Source organism: Lithobates pipiens, unplaced genomic scaffold, assembly GCF_037356315.1.
Source record: "Lithobates pipiens isolate NorthernLeopardFrog02 unplaced genomic scaffold, aLitPip1_a1.2 Scaffold_114, whole genome shotgun sequence".
NCBI classification, from domain to species: domain Eukaryota; kingdom Metazoa; phylum Chordata; class Amphibia; order Anura; family Ranidae; genus Lithobates; species Lithobates pipiens.
In genome coordinates this window covers 154,175-173,735 of record NW_027507701.1, presented here as the reverse complement: position 1 = coordinate 173,735, position 19,561 = coordinate 154,175, and the positions used below count along the sequence as shown (strand labels likewise).

Here is a 19,561-nt window from a genome sequence, read left to right as displayed (position 1 = left end):
AAGTAGGGTGACAGGTTGCCTACGGCCACATCACCCTGAATGCGCTCTATCTCGTCTGATCTCGGATGCTAAGCAGGGTCAGGCCTGGTTAGTACCAGGATGGGAGACCACCTGGGAATTCCAGGTGCCGTAGGCTTTTTTCCATTATGTTGTAGGCTTTGGCGACCTGCTGTATTTTTCCTCTCGATTGCCCAAGGTGACCACCTTGGCTTTTGTCAAGAGAGTTGTAAGTAGGGTGCAAGATCGCCTACGGCCACATCACCCTGAATGCGCTCGATCTCGTCTGATCTCGGATGCTAAGCAGGGTCGGGCCTGGATGGGAGACCGCCTGCGAATGCCAGGTGCCGTAGGCTTTTTTCCATTATGTTGTTGGTTTTGGCGACCTGCTGTATTTTTCCTCTCGATTGCCCGAGGTGACCACCTTGGCTTTTGTCAAGACAGTTGTAAGTAGGGTGCAAGATCGCCTACGGCAACATCACCCTGAATGCGCTCGATCTCGTCTGATCTCGGATGCTAAGCAGGGTCGGGCCTGGTTAGTACCTGGATGGGAGACCGCCTGGGAATACCAGGTGCCGTAGGTTTTTTTCCATTATGTTGTTGGCTTTGGCGACCTGCTGTATTTTTCCTCTCGATTGCCCGAGGTGACCACCTTGGCTTTTGTCAAGAGAGTTGTAAGTAGGGAGCAAGATCGCCTACAGCCACCTCACCCTGAATGCGCTCAATCTCATCTGATCTCGGATGCTAAGCAGGGTCCGGCCTGGTTAGTACCTGGATGGGAGACCGCCTGGGAATACCAGGTGCCGTAGGCTTTTTCCATTATGTTGTCGGCTTTGGCGACCTGCTGTATTTTTCCTCTCGATTGCCCGAGGTGACCACCTTGGCTTTTGTCAAGAGAGTTGTAAGTAGGGTGCACGATCGCCTACGGCCACATCACCCTGAATGCGCTCGATCTCGTCTGATCTCGGATGCTAAGCAGGGTCGTGTCTGGTTAGTACCTGGATGGGAGACCGCTTGGGAATACCAGGTGCTGTAGGCTTTTTTCCATTATGTCGTTGGCTTTGGCGACCTGCTGTGTTTTTCCTCTCGATTGCCCGAGGTGACCACCTTGGCTTTTGTCAAGAGAGTTGTAAGTAGGGTGCAAGATCGCCTATGGCCACATCACCCTGAAAGCGCTAGATCTCGTCTGATCTCGGATGCTAAGCAGGGTCGGGCCTGGTTAGTACCTGGATGGGAGACCGCCTGGGAATACCAGGTGCCGTAGGCTTTTTTCCATTATGTTGTTGGCTTTGGCGACCTGCTGTATTTTTCCTCTCGATTGCCCGAGGTGACCACCTTGGCTTTTGTCAAGAGAGTTGTAAGTAGGGTGCAAGATCGCCTACGGCCACATCACCCTGAATGCGCTTGATCTCGTCTGAACTCAAATGCTAAGCAGGGTCGGGCCTGGTTAGTACCTGGATGGGAGACCGCCTGGGAATACCGGGTGCCGTAGGCTTTTTTCCATTATGTTGTTGGCTTTGGCGACCTGCTGTATTTTTCCTCTCGATTGCCCGAGGTGACCACCTTGGCTTTTGTCAAGAGAGTTGTAAGTAGGGTGCAAGATCGCCTATGGCCACATCACACTGAATGCGCTCAATCTCGTCTGATCTCGGATGCTATGCAGGGTCGGGCCTTGTTAGTACCTGGATGGGAGACCGCCTGGGAATACCAGGTGCCGTAGGCTTTTTTCCATTATGTTGTTGGCTTTGGCGACCTGCTGTATTTTTCTTCTCGATTGCCCGAGGTGACCACCTTGGCTTTTGTCAAGAGAGTTGTAAGTAGGGTGCAAGATCACCTACGGCCACATCACCCTGAATGCGCTCGATCTCGTTTGACGTCGGATGCTAAGCAGGGTCGGGCCTGGTTAGTACCTGGAGGGGAGACCGCCTGGGAATACCAGGTGCCGTAGGCTTTTTTCCATTATGTTGTTGGCTTTGGCGACCTGCTGTATTTTTCCTCTCGATTGCCCGAGGTGACCACCTTGGCTTTTGTCAAGAGAGTTGTAAGTAGGGTGCACGATCGCCTACGGCCACATCACCCTGAATGCGCTCGATCTCGTCTGATCTCGGATGCTAAGCAGGGTCGTGTCTGGTTAGTATCTGGATGGGAGACCGCCTGGGAATACCAGGTGCCGTAGGCTTTTTTCCATTATGTCGTTGGCTTTGGCGACCTGCTGTGTTTTTCCTCTCGATTGCCCGAGGTGACCACCTTGGCTTTTGTCAAGAGAGTTGTAAGTAGGGTGCAAGATCGCCTATGGCCACATCACCCTGAAAGCGCTAGATCTCGTCTGATCTCGGATGCTAAGCAGGGTCGGGCCTGGTTAGTACCTGGATGGGAGACCGCCTGGGAATACCAGGTGCCGTAGGCTTTTTTCCATTATGTTGTTGGCTTTGGCGACCTGCTGTATTTTTCTTTTCGATTGCCCGAGGTGACCACCTTGGCTTTTGTCAAGAGAGTTGTAAGTAGGGTGCAAGGTTGCCTACGTCCACATCACCCTGAATGCGCTCGATCTCGTTTGATCTCGGATGCTAAGCAGGGTCGGGCCTGGTTAGTACCTGGATGGGAGACCGCCTGGGAATACCAGGTGCCGTAGGCTTTTTTCCATTATGTTGTTGCCTTTGGCGACCTGCTGTATTTTTCCTCTCGATTGCCCGAGGTGACCACCTTGGCTTTTGTCAAGAGAGTTGTAAGTAGGGTGCAAGATCGCCTACGGCAACATCACCCTGAATGCGCTCGATCTCGTCTGATCTCGGCTGCTAAGCAGGGTCGGGCCTGGTTAGTACCTGGATGGGAGACCGCCTGGGAATACCAGGTGCCGTAGGCTTTTTTCCATTATGTTGTTGGCTTTGGCGACCTGCTGTATTTTTCTTTTCGATTGCCCGAGGTGACCACCTTGGCTTTTGTCAAGAGAGTTGTAAGTAGGGTGCAAGATCGCCTACCGCCACATCACCCTGAATGCGCTCAATCTCGTCTGATCTCGGATGCTAAGCAGGGTCGGGCCTGGTTAGTACCTGGATGGGAGACCGCCTGGGAATTCCAGGTGCCGTAGGCTTTTTTCCATTATGTTGTTGGCTTTGGCGACCTGCTGTATTTTTCCTCTCGATTGCCCGAGGTGACCACCTTGGCTTTTGTCAAGAGAGTTGTAAGTAGGGTGTAAGATCGCCTACAGCAACATCACCCTGAATGCGCTCGATCTCGTCTGATCTCGGATGCTAAGCAGGGTCGGGCCTGGTTAGTACCTGGATGGCAGACCACCTGGAAATACCAGGTGCCGTAGGCTTTTTTCCATTATGTTGTTGGCTTTGGCGACCTGCTGTATTTTTCCTCTCGATTGCCCGAGGTGACCACCTTGGCTTTTGTCAAGAGAGTTGTAAGTAGGGTGCAAGATCACCTACGGCCACATCACCCTGAATGCGCTCGATCTCGTCTGATCTCGGATGCTAAGCAGGGTCGGGCCTGGTTAGTACCTGGATGGGAGACCGCCTGGGAATACCAGGTGCCGTAGGCTTTTTTCCATTATGTTGTTGGCTTTGGCAACCTGCTGTATTTTTCCTCTCGATTGCCCGAGGTGACCACCTTGGCTTTTGTCAAGAGAGTTGTAAGTAGGGTGCACGATCGCCTACGGCCACATCACCCTGAATGCGCTCGATCTCGTCTGATCTCGGATGCTAAGCAGGGTCGTGTCTGGTTAGTACCTGGATGGGAGACCGCCTGGGAATACCAGGTGCCGTAGGCTTTTTTCCATTATGTCGTTGGCTTTGGCGACCTGCTGTGTTTTTCCTCTCTATTGCCCGAGGTGACCACCTTGGCTTTTGTCAAGAGAGTTGTAAGTAGGGTGCAAGATCGCCTATGGCCACATCACCCTGAAAGCGCTAGATCTCGTCTAATCTCGGATGCTAAGCAGGGTCGGGCCTGGTTAGTACCTGGATGGGAGACCGCCTGGGAATACCAGGTGCCGTAGGCTTTTTTCCATTATGTTGTTGGCTTTGGCGACCTGCTGTATTTTTCCTCTCTATTGCCCGAGGTGACCACCTTGGCTTTTGTCAAGAGAGTTGTAAGTAGAGTGCAAGATCGTCTACCGCCACATCACCCTGAATGCGCTCGATCTCGTCTGATCTCGGATGCTAAGCAGGGTCGGGTCTGGTTAGTACCTGGATGGGAGACCGCCTGGGAATACGAGGTGCCGTAGGCTTTTTTCCATTATGTTGTTGGCTTTGGCGACCTGCTGTATTTTTCTTTTCGATTGCCCGAGGTGACCACCTTGGCTTTTGTCAAGAGAGTTGTAAGTAGGGTGCAAGGTTGCCTACGGCCACATCACCCTGAATGCGCTTGATCTCGTTTGATCTCGGATGCTAAACAGGGTCGGGCCTGGTTAGTACCTGGATGGGAGACCGCCTGGGAATACCAGGTGCCGTAGGCTTTTTTCCATTATGTTGTTGGCTTTGGCGACCTGCTGTATTTTTCCTCTCGAATGCCCGAGGTGACCACTTTGGCTTTTGTCAAGAGATTTGTAAGTAGGGTGCAAGATTGCCTACGGCCACATCACCCCGAATGCGCTCGATCTCGTCTGATCTCGGATGCTAAGCAGGGTCGTGCCTGGTTAGTACCTGGATGGGAGACCGCCTGGGAATACCAGGTGCCGTTGGCTTTTTTCCATTATGTTGTTGGCTTTGGCGACCTGCTGTATTTTTCCTCTCGATTGCCCGAGGTGACCACCTTGGCTTTTGTCAAGAGAGTTGTAAGTAGGGTGCAAGATCGCCTACGGCCACATCACCTTGAATGCGCTCGATCTCGTCTGATCTCGGATGCTAAGCAGGGTCGGGCCTGGTTAGTACCTGGATGGGAGACCGCCTGGGGCTACCAGGTGCCGTAGGCTTTTTTCCATTATGTTGTTGGCTTTGGCGACCTGCTGTATTTTTCCTCTCTATTGCCCGAGGTGACCACCTTGGCTTTTGTCAAGAGAGTTGTAAGTAGGGTGCAAGCTCGCCTATGGCCACATCACCCTGAATGCGCTCGATCTTGTCTGATCTCGGATTCTAAGCAGGGTCGGGCCTGGTTAGTACCTGGATGGGAGACCGCCTGGGAATACCAGGTGCCGTAGGCTTTTTTCCATTATGTTGTTGGCTTTGGCGACCTGCTGTATTTTTCCTCTCGATTGCCCGAGGTGACCACCTTGGCTTTTGTCAAGAGAGTTGTAAGTAGGGTGCAAGATTGCCTATGGCCACATCACCCTGAATGCGCTTGATCTCGTCTGATCTCGGATGCTAAGCAGGGTCGGGCCTGGTTAGTACCTGGATGGGAGACCGCCTGGGACTACCAGGTGCCGTAGGCTTTTTTCCATTATGTTGTTGGCTTTGGCGACCTGCTGTATTTTTCCTCTCGATTGCCCGAGGTGACCACCTTGGCTTTTGTCAAGAGAGTTGTAAGTAGGGTGCAAGATCGCCTATGGCCACATCACCCTGAATGCGCTCTATCTTGTCTGATCTCGGATGCTAAGCAGGGTCGGGCCTGGTTAGTACCTGGATGGGAGACCGCCTGGGAATACCATGTGCCGTAGGCTTTTTTCCATTATGTTGTTGGCTTTGGCGACCTGCTGTATTTTTCCTCTCGATTGCCCGAGGTGACCACCTTGGCTTTTGTCAAGAGAGTTGTAAGTAAGGTGCAAGATCACCTACAGCCACATCACCCTGAATGCGCTCAATCTCGTCTGATCTAGGATGCTAAGCAGGGTCGGGCCTGGTTAGTACCTGGATGGGAGACCGCCTGGTAATACCATGTGCCGTAGGCTTTTTTCCATTATGTTGTTGGCTTTGGTGACCTGCTGTATTTTTCCTCTTGATTGCCCGAGGTGACCACCTTGGCTTTTGTCAAGAGATTTGTAAGTAGGATGCAAGATTGCCTACAGCCACATCACCCCGAATGCGCTCGATCTCGTCTGATCTCGGATGCTAAGCAGGGTCGGGCCTGGTTAGTACCTGGATGGGAGACCGCCTGGTAATACCATGTGCCGTAGGCTTTTTTCCATTATGTTGTTGGCTTTGGCGACCTGCTGTATTTTTCCTCTCGATTGCCCGAGGTGACCACCTTGGCTTTTGTCAAGAGAGTTGTAAGTAGGGTGCAAGATCGCCTATGGCCACATCACACTGAATGCGCTCAATCTCGTCTGATCTCGGATGCTATGCAGGGTCGGGCCTTGTTAGTACCTGGATGGGAGACCGCCTGGGAATACCAGGTGCCGTAGGCTTTTTTCCATTATGTTGTTGGCTTTGGCGACCTGCTGTATTTTTCCTCTCGATTGCCCGAGGTGACCACCTTGGCTTTTGTCAAGAGAGTTGTAAGTAGGGTGCAAGATCACCTACGGCCACATCACCCTGAATGCGCTCGATCTCGTTTGATGTCGGATGCTAAGCAGGGTCGGGCCTGGTTAGTACCTGGAGGGGAGACCGCCTGGGAATACCAGGTGCCGTAGGCTTTTTTCCATTATGTTGTTGGCTTTGGCGACCTGCTGTATTTTTCCTCTCGATTGCCCGAGGTGACCACCTTGGCTTTTGTCAAGAGAGTTGTAAGTAGGGTGCACGATCGCCTACGGCCACATCACCCTGAATGCGCTCGATCTCGTCTGATCTCGGATGCTAAGCAGGGTCGTGTCTGGTTAGTATCTGGATGGGAGACCGCCTGGGAATACCAGGTGCCGTAGGCTTTTTTCCATTATGTCGTTGGCTTTGGCGACCTGCTGTGTTTTTCCTCTCGATTGCCCGAGGTGACCACCTTGGCTTTTGTCAAGAGAGTTGTAAGTAGGGTGCAAGATCGCCTATGGCCACATCACCCTGAAAGCGCTAGATCTCGTCTGATCTCGGATGCTAAGCAGGGTCGGGCCTGGTTAGTACCTGGATGGGAGACCGCCTGGGAATACCAGGTGCCGTAGGCTTTTTTCCATTATGTTGTTGGCTTTGGCGACCTGCTGTATTTTTCTTTTCGATTGCCCGAGGTGACCACCTTGGCTTTTGTCAAGAGAGTTGTAAGTAGGGTGCAAGGTTGCCTACGGCCACATCACCCTGAATGCGCTCGATCTCGTTTGATCTCGGATGCTAAGCAGGGTCGGGCCTGGTTAGTACCTGGATGGGAGACCGCCTGGGAATACCAGGTGCCGTAGGCTTTTTTCCATTATGTTGTTGCCTTTGGCGACCTGCTGTATTTTTCCTCTCGATTGCCCGAGGTGACCACCTTGGCTTTTGTCAAGAGAGTTGTAAGTAGGGTGCAAGATCGCCTACGGCAACATCACCCTGAATGCGCTCGATCTCGTCTGATCTCGGCTGCTAAGCAGGGTCGGGCCTGGTTAGTACCTGGATGGGAGACTGCCTGGGAATACCAGGTGCCGTAGCCTTTTTTCCATTATGTTGTTGGCTTTGGCGACCTGCTGTATTTTTCTTTTCGATTGCCCGAGGTGACCACCTTGGCTTTTGTCAAGAGAGTTGTAAGTAGGGTGCAAGATCGCCTACCACCACATCACCCTGAATGCGCTCGATCTCGTCTGATCTCGGATGCTAAGCAGGGTCGGGCCTGGTTAGTACCTGGATGGGAGACCGCCTGGGAATTCCAGGTGCCGTAGGCTTTTTTCCATTATGTTGTTGGCTTTGGCGACCTGCTGTATTTTTCCTCTCGATTGCCCGAGGTGACCACCTTGGCTTTTGTCAAGAGAGTTGTAAGTAGGGTGTAAGATCGCCTACAGCAACATCACCCTGAATGCGCTCGATCTCGTCTGATCTCGGATGCTAAGCAGGGTCGGGCCTGGTTAGTACCTGGATGGCAGACCACCTGGAAATACCAGGTGCCGTAGGATTTTTTCCATTATGTTGTTGGCTTTGGCGACCTGCTGTATTTTTCCTCTCGATTGCCCGAGGTGACCACCTTGGCTTTTGTCAAGAGAGTTGTAAGTAGGGTGCAAGATCACCTACGGCCACATCACCCTGAATGCGCTCGATCTCGTCTGATCTCGGATGCTAAGCAGGGTCGGGCCTGGTTAGTACCTGGATGGGAGACCGCCTGGGAATACCAGGTGCCGTAGGCTTTTTTCCATTATGTTGTTGGCTTTGGCAACCTGCTGTATTTTTCCTCTCGATTGCCCGAGGTGACCACCTTGGCTTTTGTCAAGAGAGTTGTAAGTAGGGTGCAAGATCACCTACGGCCACATCACCCTGAATGCGCTCGATCTCGTCTGATCTCGGATGCTAAGCAGGGTCGGGCCTGGTTAGTACCTGGATGGGAGACCGCCTGGGAATACCAGGTGCCGTAGGCTTTTTTCCATTATGTTGTTGGCTTTGGCGACCTGCTGTATTTTTCCTCTCGAATGCCCGAGGTGACCACTTTGGCTTTTGTCAAGAGATTTGTAAGTAGGGTGCAAGATTGCCTACGGCCACATCACCCCGAATGCGCTCGATCTCGTCTGATCTCGGATGCTAAGCAGGGTCGTGCCTGGTTAGTACCTGGATGGGAGACCGCCTGGGAATACCAGGTGCCGTTGGCTTTTTTCCATTATGTTGTTGGCTTTGGCGACCTGCTGTATTTTTCCTCTCGATTGCCCGAGGTGACCACCTTGGCTTTTGTCAAGAGAGTTGTAAGTAGGGTACAAGATCGCCTACGGCCACATCACCTTGAATGCGCTCGATCTCGTCTGATCTCGGATGCTAAGCAGGGTCGGGCCTGGTTAGTACCTGGATGGGAGACCGCCTGGGGCTACCAGGTGCCGTAGGCTTTTTTCCATTATGTTGTTGGCTTTGGCGACCTGCTGTATTTTTCCTCTCTATTGCCCGAGGTGACCACCTTGGCTTTTGTCAAGAGAGTTGTAAGTAGGGTGCAAGCTCGCCTATGGCCACATCACCCTGAATGCGCTCGATCTTGTCTGATCTCGGATTCTAAGCAGGGTCGGGCCTGGTTAGTACCTGGATGGGAGACCGCCTGGGAATACCAGGTGCCGTAGGCTTTTTTCCATTATGTTGTTGGCTTTGGCGACCTGCTGTATTTTTCCTCTCGATTGCCCGAGGTGACCACCTTGGCTTTTGTCAAGAGAGTTGTAAGTAGGGTGCAAGATTGCCTACGGCCACATCACCCTGAATGCGCTTGATCTCGTCTGATCTCGGATGCTAAGCAGGGTCGGGCCTGGTTAGTACCTGGATGGGAGACCGCCTGGGACTACCAGGTGCCGTAGGCTTTTTTCCATTATGTTGTTGGCTTTGGCGACCTGCTGTATTTTTCCTCTCGATTGCCCGAGGTGACCACCTTGGCTTTTGTCAAGAGAGTTGTAAGTAGGGTGCAAGATCGCCTATGGCCACATCACCCTGAATGCGCTCTATCTTGTCTGATCTCGGATGCTAAGCAGGGTCGGGCCTGGTTAGTACCTGGATGGGAGACCGCCTGGGAATACCATGTGCCGTAGGCTTTTTTCCATTATGTTGTTGGCTTTGGCGACCTGCTGTATTTTTCCTCTCGATTGCCCGAGGTGACCACCTTGGCTTTTGTCAAGAGAGTTGTAAGTAAGGTGCAAGATCACCTACAGCCACATCACCCTGAATGCGCTCAATCTCGTCTGATCTAGGATGCTAAGCAGGGTCGGGCCTGGTTAGTACCTGGATGGGAGACCGCCTGGTAATACCATGTGCCGTAGGCTTTTTTCCATTATGTTGTTGGCTTTGGTGACCTGCTGTATTTTTCCTCTTGATTGCCCGAGGTGACCACCTTGGCTTTTGTCAAGAGATTTGTAAGTAGGATGCAAGATTGCCTACAGCCACATCACCCCGAATGCGCTCGATCTCGTCTGATCTCGGATGCTAAGCAGGGTCGGGCCTGGTTAGTACCTGGATGGGAGACCGCCTGGTAATACCATGTGCCGTAGGCTTTTTTCCATTATGTTGTTGGCTTTGGCGACCTGCTGTATTTTTCCTCTCGATTGCCCGAGGTGACCACCTTGGCTTTTGTCAAGAGAGTTGTAAGTAGGGTGCAAGATCGCCTATGGCCACATCACACTGAATGCGCTCAATCTCGTCTGATCTCGGATGCTATGCAGGGTCGGGCCTTGTTAGTACCTGGATGGGAGACCGCCTGGGAATACCAGGTGCCGTAGGCTTTTTTCCATTATGTTGTTGGCTTTGGCGACCTGCTGTATTTTTCCTCTCGATTGCCCGAGGTGACCACCTTGGCTTTTGTCAAGAGAGTTGTAAGTAGGGTGCAAGATCACCTACGGCCACATCACCCTGAATGCGCTCGATCTCGTTTGATGTCGGATGCTAAGCAGGGTCGGGCCTGGTTAGTACCTGGAGGGGAGACCGCCTGGGAATACCAGGTGCCGTAGGCTTTTTTCCATTATGTTGTTGGCTTTGGCGACCTGCTGTATTTTTCCTCTCGATTGCCCGAGGTGACCACCTTGGCTTTTGTCAAGAGAGTTGTAAGTAGGGTGCACGATCGCCTACGGCCACATCACCCTGAATGCGCTCGATCTCGTCTGATCTCGGATGCTAAGCAGGGTCGTGTCTGGTTAGTATCTGGATGGGAGACCGCCTGGGAATACCAGGTGCCGTAGGCTTTTTTCCATTATGTCGTTGGCTTTGGCGACCTGCTGTGTTTTTCCTCTCGATTGCCCGAGGTGACCACCTTGGCTTTTGTCAAGAGAGTTGTAAGTAGGGTGCAAGATCGCCTATGGCCACATCACCCTGAAAGCGCTAGATCTCGTCTGATCTCGGATGCTAAGCAGGGTCGGGCCTGGTTAGTACCTGGATGGGAGACCGCCTGGGAATACCAGGTGCCGTAGGCTTTTTTCCATTATGTTGTTGGCTTTGGCGACCTGCTGTATTTTTCTTTTCGATTGCCCGAGGTGACCACCTTGGCTTTTGTCAAGAGAGTTGTAAGTAGGGTGCAAGGTTGCCTACGGCCACATCACCCTGAATGCGCTCGATCTCGTTTGATCTCGGATGCTAAGCAGGGTCGGGCCTGGTTAGTACCTGGATGGGAGACCGCCTGGGAATACCAGGTGCCGTAGGCTTTTTTCCATTATGTTGTTGCCTTTGGCGACCTGCTGTATTTTTCCTCTCGATTGCCCGAGGTGACCACCTTGGCTTTTGTCAAGAGAGTTGTAAGTAGGGTGCAAGATCGCCTACGGCAACATCACCCTGAATGCGCTCGATCTCGTCTGATCTCGGCTGCTAAGCAGGGTCGGGCCTGGTTAGTACCTGGATGGGAGACTGCCTGGGAATACCAGGTGCCGTAGCCTTTTTTCCATTATGTTGTTGGCTTTGGCGACCTGCTGTATTTTTCTTTTCGATTGCCCGAGGTGACCACCTTGGCTTTTGTCAAGAGAGTTGTAAGTAGGGTGCAAGATCGCCTACCACCACATCACCCTGAATGCGCTCGATCTCGTCTGATCTCGGATGCTAAGCAGGGTCGGGCCTGGTTAGTACCTGGATGGGAGACCGCCTGGGAATTCCAGGTGCCGTAGGCTTTTTTCCATTATGTTGTTGGCTTTGGCGACCTGCTGTATTTTTCCTCTCGATTGCCCGAGGTGACCACCTTGGCTTTTGTCAAGAGAGTTGTAAGTAGGGTGTAAGATCGCCTACAGCAACATCACCCTGAATGCGCTCGATCTCGTCTGATCTCGGATGCTAAGCAGGGTCGGGCCTGGTTAGTACCTGGATGGCAGACCACCTGGAAATACCAGGTGCCGTAGGATTTTTTCCATTATGTTGTTGGCTTTGGCGACCTGCTGTATTTTTCCTCTCGATTGCCCGAGGTGACCACCTTGGCTTTTGTCAAGAGAGTTGTAAGTAGGGTGCAAGATCACCTACGGCCACATCACCCTGAATGCGCTCGATCTCGTCTGATCTCGGATGCTAAGCAGGGTCGGGCCTGGTTAGTACCTGGATGGGAGACCGCCTGGGAATACCAGGTGCCGTAGGCTTTTTTCCATTATGTTGTTGGCTTTGGCAACCTGCTGTATTTTTCCTCTCGATTGCCCGAGGTGACCACCTTGGCTTTTGTCAAGAGAGTTGTAAGTAGGGTGCAAGATCACCTACGGCCACATCACCCTGAATGCGCTCGATCTCGTCTGATCTCGGATGCTAAGCAGGGTCGGGCCTGGTTAGTACCTGGATGGGAGACCGCCTGGGAATACCAGGTGCCGTAGGCTTTTTTCCATTATGTTGTTGGCTTTGGCAACCTGCTGTATTTTTCCTCTCGATTGCCCGAGGTGACCACCTTGGCTTTTGTCAAGAGAGTTGTAAGTAGGGTGCACGATCGCCTACGGCCACATCACCCTGAATGCGCTCGATCTCGTCTGATCTCGGATGCTAAGCAGGGTCGTGTCTGGTTAGTACCAGGATGGGAGACCGCCTGGGAATACCTGGTGCCGTAGGCTTTTTTCCATTATGTCGTTGGCTTTGGCGACCTGCTGTGTTTTTCCTCTCGATTGCCCGAGGTGACCACCTTGGCTTTTGTCAAGAGAGTTGTAAGTAGGGTGCAAGATCGCCTATGGCCACATCACCCTGAAAGCGCTAGATCTCGTCTAATCTCGGATGCTAAGCAGGGTCGGGCCTGGTTAGTACCTGGATGGGAGACCGCCTGGGAATACCAGGTGCCGTAGGCTTTTTTCCATTATGTTGTTGGCTTTGGCGACCTGCTGTATTTTTCCTCTCTATTGCCCGAGGTGACCACCTTGGCTTTTGTCAAGAGAGTTGTAAGTAGGGTGCAAGATCGTCTACCGCCACATCACCCTGAATGCGCTCGATCTCGTCTGATCTCGGATGCTAAGCAGGGTCGGGCCTGGTTAGTACCTGGATGGGAGACCGCCTGGGAATACGAGGTGCTGTAGGCTTTTTTCCATTATGTTGTTGGCTTTGGCGACCTGCTGTATTTTTCTTTTCGATTGCCCGAGGTGACCACCTTGGCTTTTGTCAAGAGAGTTGTAAGTAGGGTGCAAGGTTGCCTACGGCCACATCACCCTGAATGCGCTTGATCTCGTTTGATCTCGGATGCTAAACAGGGTCGGGCCTGGTTAGTACCTGGATGGGAGACCGCCTGGGAATACCAGGTGCCGTAGGCTTTTTTCCATTATGTTGTTGGCTTTGGCGACCTGCTGTATTTTTCCTCTCGATTGCCCGAGGTGACCACTTTGGCTTTTGTCAAGAGATTTGTAAGTAGGGTGCAAGATTGCCTACGGCCACATCACCCCGAATGCGCTCGATCTCGTCTGATCTCGGATGCTAAGCAGGGTCGTGCCTGGTTAGTACCTGGATGGGAGACCGCCTGGGAATACCAGGTGCCGTTGGCTTTTTTCCATTATGTTGTTGGCTTTGGCGACCTGCTGTATTTTTCCTCTCGATTGCCCGAGGTGACCACCTTGGCTTTTGTCAAGAGAGTTGTAAGTAGGGTGCAAGATCGCCTACGGCCACATCACCTTGAATGCGCTCGATCTCGTCTGATCTCGGATGCTAAGCAGGGTCGGGCCTGGTTAGTACCTGGATGGGAGACAGCCTGGGGCTACCAGGTGCCGTAGGCTTTTTTCCATTATGTTGTTGGCTTTGGCGACCTGCTGTATTTTTCCTCTCTATTGCCCGAGGTGACCACCTTGGCTTTTGTCAAGAGAGTTGTAAGTAGGGTGCAAGCTCGCCTATGGCCACATCACCCTGAATGCGCTCGATCTTGTCTGATCTCGGATTCTAAGCAGGGTCGGGCCTGGTTAGTACCTGGATGGGAGACCGCCTGGGAATACCAGGTGCCGTAGGCTTTTTTCCATTATGTTGTTGGCTTTGGCGACCTGCTGTATTTTTCCTCTCGATTGCCCGAGGTGACCACCTTGGCTTTTGTCAAGAGAGTTGTAAGTAGGGTGCAAGATTGCCTACGGCCACATCACCCTGAATGCGCTTGATCTCGTCTGATCTCGGATGCTAAGCAGGGTCGGGCCTGGTTAGTACCTGGATGGGAGACCGACTGGGACTACCAGGTGCCGTAGGCTTTTTTCCATTATGTTGTTGGCTTTGGCGACCTGCTGTATTTTTCCTCTCGATTGCCCGAGGTGACCACCTTGGCTTTTGTCAAGAGAGTTGTAAGTAGGGTGCAAGATCGCCTATGGCCACATCACCCTGAATGCGCTCTATCTTGTCTGATCTCGGATGCTAAGCAGGGTCGGGCCTGGTTAGTACCTGGATGGGAGACCGCCTGGGAATACCATGTGCCGTAGGCTTTTTTCCATTATGTTGTTGGCTTTGGCGACCTGCTGTATTTTTCCTCTCTATTGCCCGAGGTGACCACCTTGGCTTTTGTCAAGAGAGTTGTAAGTATGGTCGAAAGATTGCCTACGGCCACATCACCCTGAATGCGCTCGATCTCGTCTGATCTCGGATGCTAAGCAGGGTCGGGCCTGGTTAGTACCTGGATGGGAGACCGCCTGGGAATACCAGGTGCCGTAGGCTTTTTTCCATTATGTTGTTGGCTTTGGCGACCTGCTGTATTTTTCCTCTCGATTGCCCGAGGTGACCACCTTGGCTTTTGTCAAGAGAGTTGTAAGTAAGGTGCAAGATTGCCTACAGCCACATCACCCTGAATGCGCTCAATCTCGTCTGATCTAGGATGCTAAGCAGGGTCGGGCCTGGTTAGTACCTGGATGGGAGACCGCCTGGTAATACCATGTGCCGTAGGCTTTTTTCCATTATGTTGTTGGCTTTGGTGACCTGCTGTATTTTTCCTCTTGATTGCCCGAGGTGACCACCTTGGCTTTTGTCAAGAGATTTGTAAGTAGGGTGCAAGATTGCCTACAGCCACATCACCCCGAATACGCTCGATCTCGTCTGATCTCGGATGCTAAGCAGGGTCGTGCCTGGTTAGTACCTGGATGGGAGACCGCCTGGGAATACCAGGTGCCGTTGGCTTTTTTCCATTATGTTGTTGGCTTTGGCGACCTGCTGTATTTTTCCTCTCGATTGCCCGAGGTGACCACCTTGGCTTTTGTCAAGAGAGTTGTAAGTAGGGTGCAAGATCGCCTACGGCCACATCACCTTGAATGCGCTCGATCTCGTCTGATCTCGGATGCTAAGCAGGGTCGGGCCTGGTTAGTACCTGGATGGGAGACTGCCTGGGGCTACCAGGTGCCGTAGGCTTTTTTCCATTATGTTGTTGGCTTTGGCGACCTGCTGTATTTTTCTTTTCGATTGCCCGAGGTGACCACCTTGGCTTTTGTCAAGAGAGTTGTAAGTAGGGTGCAAGATTGCCTACGGCCACATCACCCTGAATGCGCTCGATCTCGTCTGATCTCGGATGCCAAGCAGGGTCGGGCCTGGTTAGTACCTGGATGGGAGACCGCCTGGGAATACCAGGTGCCGTAGGCTTTTTTCCATTATGTTGTTGGCTTTGGCGACCTGCTGTATTTTTCCTCTCGATTGCCCGAGGTGACCACCTTGGCTTTTGTCAAGAGAGTTGTAAGTAGGGTGCAAGATCGCCTACGGCCACATCACCCTGAATGCGCTCGATCTCGTCTGATCTCGGATGCCAAGCAGGGTCGGGCCTGGTTAGTACCTGGATGGGAGACCGCCTGGGAATACCAGGTGCCGTAGGCTTTTTTCCATTATGTTGTTGGCTTTGGCGACCTGCTGTATTTTTCCTCTCGATTGCCCGAGGTGACCACCTTGGCTTTTGTCAAGAGAGTTGTAAGTAGGGTGCAAGATCGCCTACGGCCACATCACCCTGAATGCGCTCGATCTCGTCTGATCTCGGATGCTAAGCAGGGTCGGGCCTGGTTAGTACCTGGATGGGAGACCGCCTGGGAATACCAGGTGCCGTAGGCTTTTTTCCATTATGTTGTTGGCTTTGGCGACCTGCTGTATTTTTCCTCTCGATTGCTCGAGGTGACCACCTTGGCTTTTGTCAAGAGAGTTGTAAGTAGGGGGCAAGATCGCCTACGGCCACATCACCCTGAATGCGCTCGATCTCGTCTGATCTCTGATGCTAAGCAGGGTCGGGCCTAGTTAGTACCTGGATGGGAGACCGCCTGGGAATACCAGGTGCCGTAGGCTTTTTTCCATTATGTTGTTGGCTTTGGCGACCTGCTGTATTTTTCCTCTCGATTGCCCGAAGTGACCACCTTGGCTTTTGTCAAGAGAGTTGTAAGTAGGGTGCAAGATTGCCTACGGCCACATCACCCTGAATGCGCTCAATCTCGTCTGATCTCGGATGCCAAGCAGGGTCGGGCCTGGTTAGTACCTGGATGGGAGACCGCCTGGGAATACCAGGTGCCGTAGGCTTTTTTCCATTATGTTGTTGGCTTTGGCGACCTGCTGTATTTTTCCTCTTGATTGCCCGAGGTGACCACCTTGGCTTTTGTCAAGAGAGTTGTAAGTAGGGTGCAAGATTGCCTACGGACACATCACCCTGAATGCGCTCGATCTCTTCTGATCTCAGATGCTAAGCAGGGTCGGGCCTGGTTAGTACCTGGATGGGAGACCGCCTGGGAATACCAGGTGCCGTAGGCTTTTTTCCATTATGTTGTTGGCTTTGGCGACCTGCTGTATTTTTCCTCTTGATTGCCCGAGGTGACCACCTTGGCTTTTGTCAAGAGAGTTGTAAGTAGGGTGCAAGATTGCCTACGGCCACATCACCCTGAATGCGCTCGATCTCGTCTGATCTCGGATGCTAAGCAGGGTCGGGCCTGGTTAGTACCTGGATGGGAGACCGCCTGGGAATACCAGGTGCCGTAGGCTTTTTTCCATTATGTTGTTGGCTTTGGCGACCTGCTGTATTTTTCCTCTCTATTGCCCGAGGTGACCACCTTGGCTTTTGTCAAGAGAGTTGTAAGTAGGGTGCAAGATTGCCTACTGCCACAACACTCTGAATGCGCTCGATCTCGTCTGATCTCGGATGCTAAGCAGGGTCATGCCTGGTTAGTACCTGGATGGGAGACCGCCTGGGAATACCAGGTGCCGTAGGCTTTTTTCCATTATGCTGTTGGCTTTGGCGACCTGCTGTATTTTTCCTCTCGATTGCCCGAGGTGACCACCTTGGCTTTTGTCAAGAGAGTTGTAAGTAGGGTGCCAGATCGCCTACGGCTACATCACCCTGAATGCGCTCGATCTCGTCTGATCTCGGATGCTAAGCAGGGTCGGGCCTGGTTAGTACCTGGATCGGAGACCGCCTGGGAATACCATGTGCCGTAGGCTTTTTTCCATTATGTTGTTGGCTTTGGCGACCTGCTGTATTTTTCCTCTCGATTGCCCGAGGTGACCACCTTGGCTTTTGTCAAGAGAGTTGTAAGTAGGGTGCAAGATCGCCTACGGCCACATCACCCTGAATGCGCTCGATCTCGTCTGATCTCGGATGCTAAGCAGGGTCGGGCCTGGTTAGTACCTGGATGGGAGACCGCCTTGGAATACCAGGTGCCGTAGGCTTTTTTCCATTATGTTGTTGGCTTTGGCGACCTGCTGTATTTTTCCTCTCGATTGCCCGAGGTGACCACCTTGACTTTTGTCAAGAGAGTTGTAAGTAGGGTGCAAGATCGCCTATGGCCACATCACCCTGAATGCACTCAATCTCGTCTGATCTCGGATGCCATGCAGGGTCGGGCCTGGTTAGTACCTGGATGGGAGACCGCCTGGGAATACCAGGTACCGTAGGCTTTTTTCCATTATGTTGTTGGCTTTGGCGACCTGCTGTATTTTTCCTCTCGATTGCCCGAGGTGACCACCTTGGCTTTTGTCAAGAGAGTTGTAAGTAGGGTGAAAGATCGCCTACGGCCACATCACCCTGAATGCGCTTGATCTCGTCTGATCTCGGATGCTAAGCAGGGTCGGGCCTGGTTAGTACCTGGACGGGAGACCGCCTGGGAATACCAGTTGCCGTAGGCTTTTTTCTATTATGTTGTTGGCTTTGGCGACCTGCTGTATTTTTCCTCTCGATTGCCCGAGGTGACCACCTTGGTTTTTGTCAAGAGAGTTGTAAGTAGGGTGCAAGATCGCCTACGGCCACATCACCCTGAATGCTCTCGATCTCGTCTGATTTCGGATGCTAAGCAGGGTCGGGCCTGGTTAGTACCTGGATGGGAGACCGCCTGGGAATACCAGGTGCCGTAGGCTTCTTTCCATTATGTTGTTGGCTTTGGCGACCTGCTGTATTTTTCCTCTCGATTGCCCGAGGTGACCACCTTGGCTTTTGTCAAGAGAGTTGTAAGTAGGGTACAAGATCGCCTACTGCCACATCACCCTGAATGCGCTCGATCTCGTCTGAGCTTGGATGCTAAGCAGCGTTGGGCCTGGTTAGTACCTGGATGGGAGACCGCCTGAGAATAACAGGTGCCGTAGGCTTTTTTCCATTATGTTGTTGGCTTTGGCGACCTGCTGTATTTTTCCTCTCGATTGCCCGAGGTGACCACCTTGGATTATGTCAAGAGAGTTGTAAGTAGGGTGCAAGGTCGCCTACTGCCACATCACCCTGAATGCGCTCGATCTCGTCTGATCTCGGATGCTAAGCAGGGTCGGGCCTGGTTAGTACCTGGATGGGAGACTGCCTGAGAATACCAGGTGCCGTAGGCTTTTTTCCATTATGTTGTTGGCTTTGGCGACCTGCTGTATTTTTCCTCTCGATTGCCCGAGGTGACCACCTTGGCTTTTGTCAAGAGAGTTGTAAGTAGGGGGCAAGACCGCCTACGGCCACATCACCCTGAATGCGCTCGATCTCGTCTGAGCTCGGATGCTAAGTAGGGTCGGGCCTGGTTAGTACCTGGATGGGAGACCGCCTGAGAATACCAGGTGCCGTATGCTTTTTTCCATTATGTTGTTGGCTTTGGCGACCTGCTGTATTTTTCCTCTCGATTGCCCGAGGTGACCACCTTGGCTTATTTCAAGAGAGTTGTAAGTAAGGTGCAAGATCGCCTACTGCCACATCACCCTGAATGCGCTCGATCTCGTCTGATCTCGGATGCTAAGCAGGGTCGGGCCTGGTTAGTACCTGGATGGGAGACCGCCTGGGAATACCAGGTGCCGTAGGCTTTTTTCCATTATGTTGTTGGCTTTGGCGACCTGCTGTATTTTTCCTCTCGATTGCCTGAGGTGACCACCTTGGCTTTTGTCAAGAGAGTTGTAAGTAGGGTGCAAGATCGCCTACGGCCACATCACCCTGAATGCGCTTGATCTCGTCTGATCTCGGATGCTAAGCAGGGTCGGGCCTGGTTAGTACCTGGACGGTAGACCGCCTGGGATTACCAGTTGCCGTAGGCTTTTTTCTATTATGTTGTTGGCTTTGGCGACCTGCTGTATTTTTCCTCTCGATTGCCCGAGGTGACCACCTTGGCTTTTGTCAAGAGAGTTGTAAGTAGGGTGCAAGATCGCCTACGGCCACATCACCCTGAATGCGCTCGATCTCGTCTGATCTCGGATGCTAAGCAGGGTCGGGCCTGGTTAGTACCTGGAGGGGAGACCGCCTGGGAATACCAGGTGCCGTAGGCTTTTTTCCATTATGTTGTTGGCTTTGGCGACCTGCTGTATTTTTCCTCTCGATTGCC

General features: G+C 52.4%; 40 non-coding genes and 45 pseudogenes across 40 annotated transcripts; all 85 read left to right on the top strand.

Moving 5' to 3' along the window:
* Positions 1-17: 17 nt before the first annotated feature.
* LOC143963320 (5S ribosomal RNA) lies at positions 18-136 on the top strand (annotated as a pseudogene).
* Positions 137-462: 326 nt separating this feature from the next.
* LOC143971867 (5S ribosomal RNA) lies at positions 463-581 on the top strand. Its single transcript, XR_013271886.1, has one exon. It is a non-coding gene; the product is annotated as a 5S ribosomal RNA (ribosomal RNA).
* Positions 582-690: 109 nt separating this feature from the next.
* On the top strand, positions 691-809 carry LOC143967332 (5S ribosomal RNA; annotated as a pseudogene).
* Positions 810-917: 108 nt separating this feature from the next.
* Positions 918-1,036, top strand: LOC143961434 (5S ribosomal RNA). Its single transcript, XR_013270468.1, has one exon. It is a non-coding gene; the product is annotated as a 5S ribosomal RNA (ribosomal RNA).
* A 109-nt stretch (positions 1,037-1,145) lies between these two features.
* On the top strand, positions 1,146-1,264 carry LOC143972420 (5S ribosomal RNA). Its single transcript, XR_013271936.1, has one exon. It is a non-coding gene; the product is annotated as a 5S ribosomal RNA (ribosomal RNA).
* A 109-nt stretch (positions 1,265-1,373) lies between these two features.
* LOC143970876 (5S ribosomal RNA) lies at positions 1,374-1,492 on the top strand. Its single transcript, XR_013271796.1, has one exon. It is a non-coding gene; the product is annotated as a 5S ribosomal RNA (ribosomal RNA).
* Positions 1,493-1,601: 109 nt separating this feature from the next.
* On the top strand, positions 1,602-1,720 carry LOC143968372 (5S ribosomal RNA; annotated as a pseudogene).
* Positions 1,721-1,829: 109 nt separating this feature from the next.
* LOC143965583 (5S ribosomal RNA) lies at positions 1,830-1,948 on the top strand (annotated as a pseudogene).
* Positions 1,949-2,057: 109 nt separating this feature from the next.
* LOC143962373 (5S ribosomal RNA) lies at positions 2,058-2,176 on the top strand. The gene has a single exon (XR_013270675.1). It is a non-coding gene; the product is annotated as a 5S ribosomal RNA (ribosomal RNA).
* Positions 2,177-2,285: 109 nt separating this feature from the next.
* On the top strand, positions 2,286-2,404 carry LOC143972409 (5S ribosomal RNA). Its single transcript, XR_013271935.1, has one exon. It is a non-coding gene; the product is annotated as a 5S ribosomal RNA (ribosomal RNA).
* A 109-nt stretch (positions 2,405-2,513) lies between these two features.
* LOC143972940 (5S ribosomal RNA) lies at positions 2,514-2,632 on the top strand. Its single transcript, XR_013271983.1, has one exon. It is a non-coding gene; the product is annotated as a 5S ribosomal RNA (ribosomal RNA).
* A 109-nt stretch (positions 2,633-2,741) lies between these two features.
* Positions 2,742-2,860, top strand: LOC143971470 (5S ribosomal RNA). The gene has a single exon (XR_013271850.1). It is a non-coding gene; the product is annotated as a 5S ribosomal RNA (ribosomal RNA).
* Positions 2,861-2,969: 109 nt separating this feature from the next.
* On the top strand, positions 2,970-3,088 carry LOC143963468 (5S ribosomal RNA; annotated as a pseudogene).
* A 109-nt stretch (positions 3,089-3,197) lies between these two features.
* Positions 3,198-3,316, top strand: LOC143965450 (5S ribosomal RNA; annotated as a pseudogene).
* A 109-nt stretch (positions 3,317-3,425) lies between these two features.
* Positions 3,426-3,544, top strand: LOC143970458 (5S ribosomal RNA). Its single transcript, XR_013271758.1, has one exon. It is a non-coding gene; the product is annotated as a 5S ribosomal RNA (ribosomal RNA).
* A 109-nt stretch (positions 3,545-3,653) lies between these two features.
* LOC143972497 (5S ribosomal RNA) lies at positions 3,654-3,772 on the top strand. Its single transcript, XR_013271943.1, has one exon. It is a non-coding gene; the product is annotated as a 5S ribosomal RNA (ribosomal RNA).
* A 109-nt stretch (positions 3,773-3,881) lies between these two features.
* On the top strand, positions 3,882-4,000 carry LOC143963164 (5S ribosomal RNA; annotated as a pseudogene).
* A 109-nt stretch (positions 4,001-4,109) lies between these two features.
* Positions 4,110-4,228, top strand: LOC143965772 (5S ribosomal RNA; annotated as a pseudogene).
* A 109-nt stretch (positions 4,229-4,337) lies between these two features.
* Positions 4,338-4,456, top strand: LOC143972696 (5S ribosomal RNA). Its single transcript, XR_013271961.1, has one exon. It is a non-coding gene; the product is annotated as a 5S ribosomal RNA (ribosomal RNA).
* A 109-nt stretch (positions 4,457-4,565) lies between these two features.
* Positions 4,566-4,684, top strand: LOC143962174 (5S ribosomal RNA). The gene has a single exon (XR_013270642.1). It is a non-coding gene; the product is annotated as a 5S ribosomal RNA (ribosomal RNA).
* A 109-nt stretch (positions 4,685-4,793) lies between these two features.
* On the top strand, positions 4,794-4,912 carry LOC143964157 (5S ribosomal RNA; annotated as a pseudogene).
* Positions 4,913-5,021: 109 nt separating this feature from the next.
* On the top strand, positions 5,022-5,140 carry LOC143963518 (5S ribosomal RNA; annotated as a pseudogene).
* Positions 5,141-5,249: 109 nt separating this feature from the next.
* Positions 5,250-5,368, top strand: LOC143963043 (5S ribosomal RNA; annotated as a pseudogene).
* A 109-nt stretch (positions 5,369-5,477) lies between these two features.
* On the top strand, positions 5,478-5,596 carry LOC143966999 (5S ribosomal RNA; annotated as a pseudogene).
* Positions 5,597-5,705: 109 nt separating this feature from the next.
* On the top strand, positions 5,706-5,824 carry LOC143968803 (5S ribosomal RNA; annotated as a pseudogene).
* A 109-nt stretch (positions 5,825-5,933) lies between these two features.
* Positions 5,934-6,052, top strand: LOC143967432 (5S ribosomal RNA; annotated as a pseudogene).
* Positions 6,053-6,161: 109 nt separating this feature from the next.
* Positions 6,162-6,280, top strand: LOC143968349 (5S ribosomal RNA; annotated as a pseudogene).
* Positions 6,281-6,389: 109 nt separating this feature from the next.
* On the top strand, positions 6,390-6,508 carry LOC143964710 (5S ribosomal RNA; annotated as a pseudogene).
* A 109-nt stretch (positions 6,509-6,617) lies between these two features.
* Positions 6,618-6,736, top strand: LOC143962367 (5S ribosomal RNA). Its single transcript, XR_013270674.1, has one exon. It is a non-coding gene; the product is annotated as a 5S ribosomal RNA (ribosomal RNA).
* A 109-nt stretch (positions 6,737-6,845) lies between these two features.
* LOC143972398 (5S ribosomal RNA) lies at positions 6,846-6,964 on the top strand. Its single transcript, XR_013271934.1, has one exon. It is a non-coding gene; the product is annotated as a 5S ribosomal RNA (ribosomal RNA).
* Positions 6,965-7,073: 109 nt separating this feature from the next.
* LOC143965905 (5S ribosomal RNA) lies at positions 7,074-7,192 on the top strand. Its single transcript, XR_013271620.1, has one exon. It is a non-coding gene; the product is annotated as a 5S ribosomal RNA (ribosomal RNA).
* A 109-nt stretch (positions 7,193-7,301) lies between these two features.
* LOC143963798 (5S ribosomal RNA) lies at positions 7,302-7,420 on the top strand (annotated as a pseudogene).
* A 109-nt stretch (positions 7,421-7,529) lies between these two features.
* Positions 7,530-7,648, top strand: LOC143962736 (5S ribosomal RNA). Its single transcript, XR_013270774.1, has one exon. It is a non-coding gene; the product is annotated as a 5S ribosomal RNA (ribosomal RNA).
* Positions 7,649-7,757: 109 nt separating this feature from the next.
* Positions 7,758-7,876, top strand: LOC143967276 (5S ribosomal RNA; annotated as a pseudogene).
* A 109-nt stretch (positions 7,877-7,985) lies between these two features.
* Positions 7,986-8,104, top strand: LOC143970447 (5S ribosomal RNA). The gene has a single exon (XR_013271757.1). It is a non-coding gene; the product is annotated as a 5S ribosomal RNA (ribosomal RNA).
* Positions 8,105-8,213: 109 nt separating this feature from the next.
* Positions 8,214-8,332, top strand: LOC143970436 (5S ribosomal RNA). The gene has a single exon (XR_013271756.1). It is a non-coding gene; the product is annotated as a 5S ribosomal RNA (ribosomal RNA).
* A 109-nt stretch (positions 8,333-8,441) lies between these two features.
* On the top strand, positions 8,442-8,560 carry LOC143962167 (5S ribosomal RNA). Its single transcript, XR_013270641.1, has one exon. It is a non-coding gene; the product is annotated as a 5S ribosomal RNA (ribosomal RNA).
* A 109-nt stretch (positions 8,561-8,669) lies between these two features.
* Positions 8,670-8,788, top strand: LOC143964153 (5S ribosomal RNA; annotated as a pseudogene).
* Positions 8,789-8,897: 109 nt separating this feature from the next.
* On the top strand, positions 8,898-9,016 carry LOC143963514 (5S ribosomal RNA; annotated as a pseudogene).
* Positions 9,017-9,125: 109 nt separating this feature from the next.
* Positions 9,126-9,244, top strand: LOC143962459 (5S ribosomal RNA). Its single transcript, XR_013270695.1, has one exon. It is a non-coding gene; the product is annotated as a 5S ribosomal RNA (ribosomal RNA).
* A 109-nt stretch (positions 9,245-9,353) lies between these two features.
* LOC143966988 (5S ribosomal RNA) lies at positions 9,354-9,472 on the top strand (annotated as a pseudogene).
* Positions 9,473-9,581: 109 nt separating this feature from the next.
* Positions 9,582-9,700, top strand: LOC143968792 (5S ribosomal RNA; annotated as a pseudogene).
* A 109-nt stretch (positions 9,701-9,809) lies between these two features.
* On the top strand, positions 9,810-9,928 carry LOC143967420 (5S ribosomal RNA; annotated as a pseudogene).
* A 109-nt stretch (positions 9,929-10,037) lies between these two features.
* Positions 10,038-10,156, top strand: LOC143968338 (5S ribosomal RNA; annotated as a pseudogene).
* Positions 10,157-10,265: 109 nt separating this feature from the next.
* LOC143964699 (5S ribosomal RNA) lies at positions 10,266-10,384 on the top strand (annotated as a pseudogene).
* A 109-nt stretch (positions 10,385-10,493) lies between these two features.
* On the top strand, positions 10,494-10,612 carry LOC143962360 (5S ribosomal RNA). Its single transcript, XR_013270673.1, has one exon. It is a non-coding gene; the product is annotated as a 5S ribosomal RNA (ribosomal RNA).
* A 109-nt stretch (positions 10,613-10,721) lies between these two features.
* On the top strand, positions 10,722-10,840 carry LOC143972387 (5S ribosomal RNA). Its single transcript, XR_013271933.1, has one exon. It is a non-coding gene; the product is annotated as a 5S ribosomal RNA (ribosomal RNA).
* A 109-nt stretch (positions 10,841-10,949) lies between these two features.
* Positions 10,950-11,068, top strand: LOC143965783 (5S ribosomal RNA). Its single transcript, XR_013271619.1, has one exon. It is a non-coding gene; the product is annotated as a 5S ribosomal RNA (ribosomal RNA).
* Positions 11,069-11,177: 109 nt separating this feature from the next.
* On the top strand, positions 11,178-11,296 carry LOC143963792 (5S ribosomal RNA; annotated as a pseudogene).
* A 109-nt stretch (positions 11,297-11,405) lies between these two features.
* On the top strand, positions 11,406-11,524 carry LOC143962730 (5S ribosomal RNA). Its single transcript, XR_013270773.1, has one exon. It is a non-coding gene; the product is annotated as a 5S ribosomal RNA (ribosomal RNA).
* Positions 11,525-11,633: 109 nt separating this feature from the next.
* On the top strand, positions 11,634-11,752 carry LOC143967265 (5S ribosomal RNA; annotated as a pseudogene).
* A 109-nt stretch (positions 11,753-11,861) lies between these two features.
* On the top strand, positions 11,862-11,980 carry LOC143970425 (5S ribosomal RNA). The gene has a single exon (XR_013271755.1). It is a non-coding gene; the product is annotated as a 5S ribosomal RNA (ribosomal RNA).
* Positions 11,981-12,089: 109 nt separating this feature from the next.
* Positions 12,090-12,208, top strand: LOC143970414 (5S ribosomal RNA). Its single transcript, XR_013271754.1, has one exon. It is a non-coding gene; the product is annotated as a 5S ribosomal RNA (ribosomal RNA).
* A 109-nt stretch (positions 12,209-12,317) lies between these two features.
* On the top strand, positions 12,318-12,436 carry LOC143971967 (5S ribosomal RNA). Its single transcript, XR_013271895.1, has one exon. It is a non-coding gene; the product is annotated as a 5S ribosomal RNA (ribosomal RNA).
* A 109-nt stretch (positions 12,437-12,545) lies between these two features.
* Positions 12,546-12,664, top strand: LOC143963157 (5S ribosomal RNA; annotated as a pseudogene).
* Positions 12,665-12,773: 109 nt separating this feature from the next.
* Positions 12,774-12,892, top strand: LOC143964116 (5S ribosomal RNA; annotated as a pseudogene).
* Positions 12,893-13,001: 109 nt separating this feature from the next.
* Positions 13,002-13,120, top strand: LOC143972685 (5S ribosomal RNA). The gene has a single exon (XR_013271960.1). It is a non-coding gene; the product is annotated as a 5S ribosomal RNA (ribosomal RNA).
* A 109-nt stretch (positions 13,121-13,229) lies between these two features.
* On the top strand, positions 13,230-13,348 carry LOC143962161 (5S ribosomal RNA). The gene has a single exon (XR_013270640.1). It is a non-coding gene; the product is annotated as a 5S ribosomal RNA (ribosomal RNA).
* Positions 13,349-13,457: 109 nt separating this feature from the next.
* Positions 13,458-13,576, top strand: LOC143967598 (5S ribosomal RNA; annotated as a pseudogene).
* A 109-nt stretch (positions 13,577-13,685) lies between these two features.
* Positions 13,686-13,804, top strand: LOC143963512 (5S ribosomal RNA; annotated as a pseudogene).
* Positions 13,805-13,913: 109 nt separating this feature from the next.
* On the top strand, positions 13,914-14,032 carry LOC143963486 (5S ribosomal RNA; annotated as a pseudogene).
* Positions 14,033-14,141: 109 nt separating this feature from the next.
* On the top strand, positions 14,142-14,260 carry LOC143966977 (5S ribosomal RNA; annotated as a pseudogene).
* A 110-nt stretch (positions 14,261-14,370) lies between these two features.
* On the top strand, positions 14,371-14,489 carry LOC143962137 (5S ribosomal RNA). Its single transcript, XR_013270636.1, has one exon. It is a non-coding gene; the product is annotated as a 5S ribosomal RNA (ribosomal RNA).
* A 109-nt stretch (positions 14,490-14,598) lies between these two features.
* On the top strand, positions 14,599-14,717 carry LOC143968416 (5S ribosomal RNA; annotated as a pseudogene).
* A 109-nt stretch (positions 14,718-14,826) lies between these two features.
* Positions 14,827-14,945, top strand: LOC143964632 (5S ribosomal RNA; annotated as a pseudogene).
* A 109-nt stretch (positions 14,946-15,054) lies between these two features.
* On the top strand, positions 15,055-15,173 carry LOC143965949 (5S ribosomal RNA; annotated as a pseudogene).
* Positions 15,174-15,282: 109 nt separating this feature from the next.
* On the top strand, positions 15,283-15,401 carry LOC143969851 (5S ribosomal RNA). Its single transcript, XR_013271703.1, has one exon. It is a non-coding gene; the product is annotated as a 5S ribosomal RNA (ribosomal RNA).
* A 109-nt stretch (positions 15,402-15,510) lies between these two features.
* On the top strand, positions 15,511-15,629 carry LOC143969840 (5S ribosomal RNA). The gene has a single exon (XR_013271702.1). It is a non-coding gene; the product is annotated as a 5S ribosomal RNA (ribosomal RNA).
* Positions 15,630-15,738: 109 nt separating this feature from the next.
* On the top strand, positions 15,739-15,857 carry LOC143962071 (5S ribosomal RNA). The gene has a single exon (XR_013270620.1). It is a non-coding gene; the product is annotated as a 5S ribosomal RNA (ribosomal RNA).
* A 109-nt stretch (positions 15,858-15,966) lies between these two features.
* On the top strand, positions 15,967-16,085 carry LOC143962641 (5S ribosomal RNA). The gene has a single exon (XR_013270747.1). It is a non-coding gene; the product is annotated as a 5S ribosomal RNA (ribosomal RNA).
* Positions 16,086-16,194: 109 nt separating this feature from the next.
* On the top strand, positions 16,195-16,313 carry LOC143962014 (5S ribosomal RNA). The gene has a single exon (XR_013270606.1). It is a non-coding gene; the product is annotated as a 5S ribosomal RNA (ribosomal RNA).
* Positions 16,314-16,422: 109 nt separating this feature from the next.
* On the top strand, positions 16,423-16,541 carry LOC143963445 (5S ribosomal RNA; annotated as a pseudogene).
* Positions 16,542-16,650: 109 nt separating this feature from the next.
* On the top strand, positions 16,651-16,769 carry LOC143962004 (5S ribosomal RNA). Its single transcript, XR_013270604.1, has one exon. It is a non-coding gene; the product is annotated as a 5S ribosomal RNA (ribosomal RNA).
* Positions 16,770-16,878: 109 nt separating this feature from the next.
* LOC143963479 (5S ribosomal RNA) lies at positions 16,879-16,997 on the top strand (annotated as a pseudogene).
* A 109-nt stretch (positions 16,998-17,106) lies between these two features.
* Positions 17,107-17,225, top strand: LOC143964898 (5S ribosomal RNA; annotated as a pseudogene).
* Positions 17,226-17,334: 109 nt separating this feature from the next.
* LOC143970535 (5S ribosomal RNA) lies at positions 17,335-17,453 on the top strand. The gene has a single exon (XR_013271765.1). It is a non-coding gene; the product is annotated as a 5S ribosomal RNA (ribosomal RNA).
* Positions 17,454-17,562: 109 nt separating this feature from the next.
* On the top strand, positions 17,563-17,681 carry LOC143965982 (5S ribosomal RNA; annotated as a pseudogene).
* A 109-nt stretch (positions 17,682-17,790) lies between these two features.
* On the top strand, positions 17,791-17,909 carry LOC143963949 (5S ribosomal RNA; annotated as a pseudogene).
* Positions 17,910-18,018: 109 nt separating this feature from the next.
* Positions 18,019-18,137, top strand: LOC143971162 (5S ribosomal RNA). The gene has a single exon (XR_013271822.1). It is a non-coding gene; the product is annotated as a 5S ribosomal RNA (ribosomal RNA).
* A 109-nt stretch (positions 18,138-18,246) lies between these two features.
* On the top strand, positions 18,247-18,365 carry LOC143967984 (5S ribosomal RNA; annotated as a pseudogene).
* Positions 18,366-18,474: 109 nt separating this feature from the next.
* Positions 18,475-18,593, top strand: LOC143963990 (5S ribosomal RNA; annotated as a pseudogene).
* Positions 18,594-18,702: 109 nt separating this feature from the next.
* Positions 18,703-18,821, top strand: LOC143963540 (5S ribosomal RNA; annotated as a pseudogene).
* Positions 18,822-18,930: 109 nt separating this feature from the next.
* On the top strand, positions 18,931-19,049 carry LOC143972862 (5S ribosomal RNA). The gene has a single exon (XR_013271976.1). It is a non-coding gene; the product is annotated as a 5S ribosomal RNA (ribosomal RNA).
* A 109-nt stretch (positions 19,050-19,158) lies between these two features.
* On the top strand, positions 19,159-19,277 carry LOC143968006 (5S ribosomal RNA; annotated as a pseudogene).
* A 109-nt stretch (positions 19,278-19,386) lies between these two features.
* On the top strand, positions 19,387-19,505 carry LOC143971426 (5S ribosomal RNA). The gene has a single exon (XR_013271846.1). It is a non-coding gene; the product is annotated as a 5S ribosomal RNA (ribosomal RNA).
* The last annotated feature ends 56 nt before the right edge of the window (positions 19,506-19,561 follow it).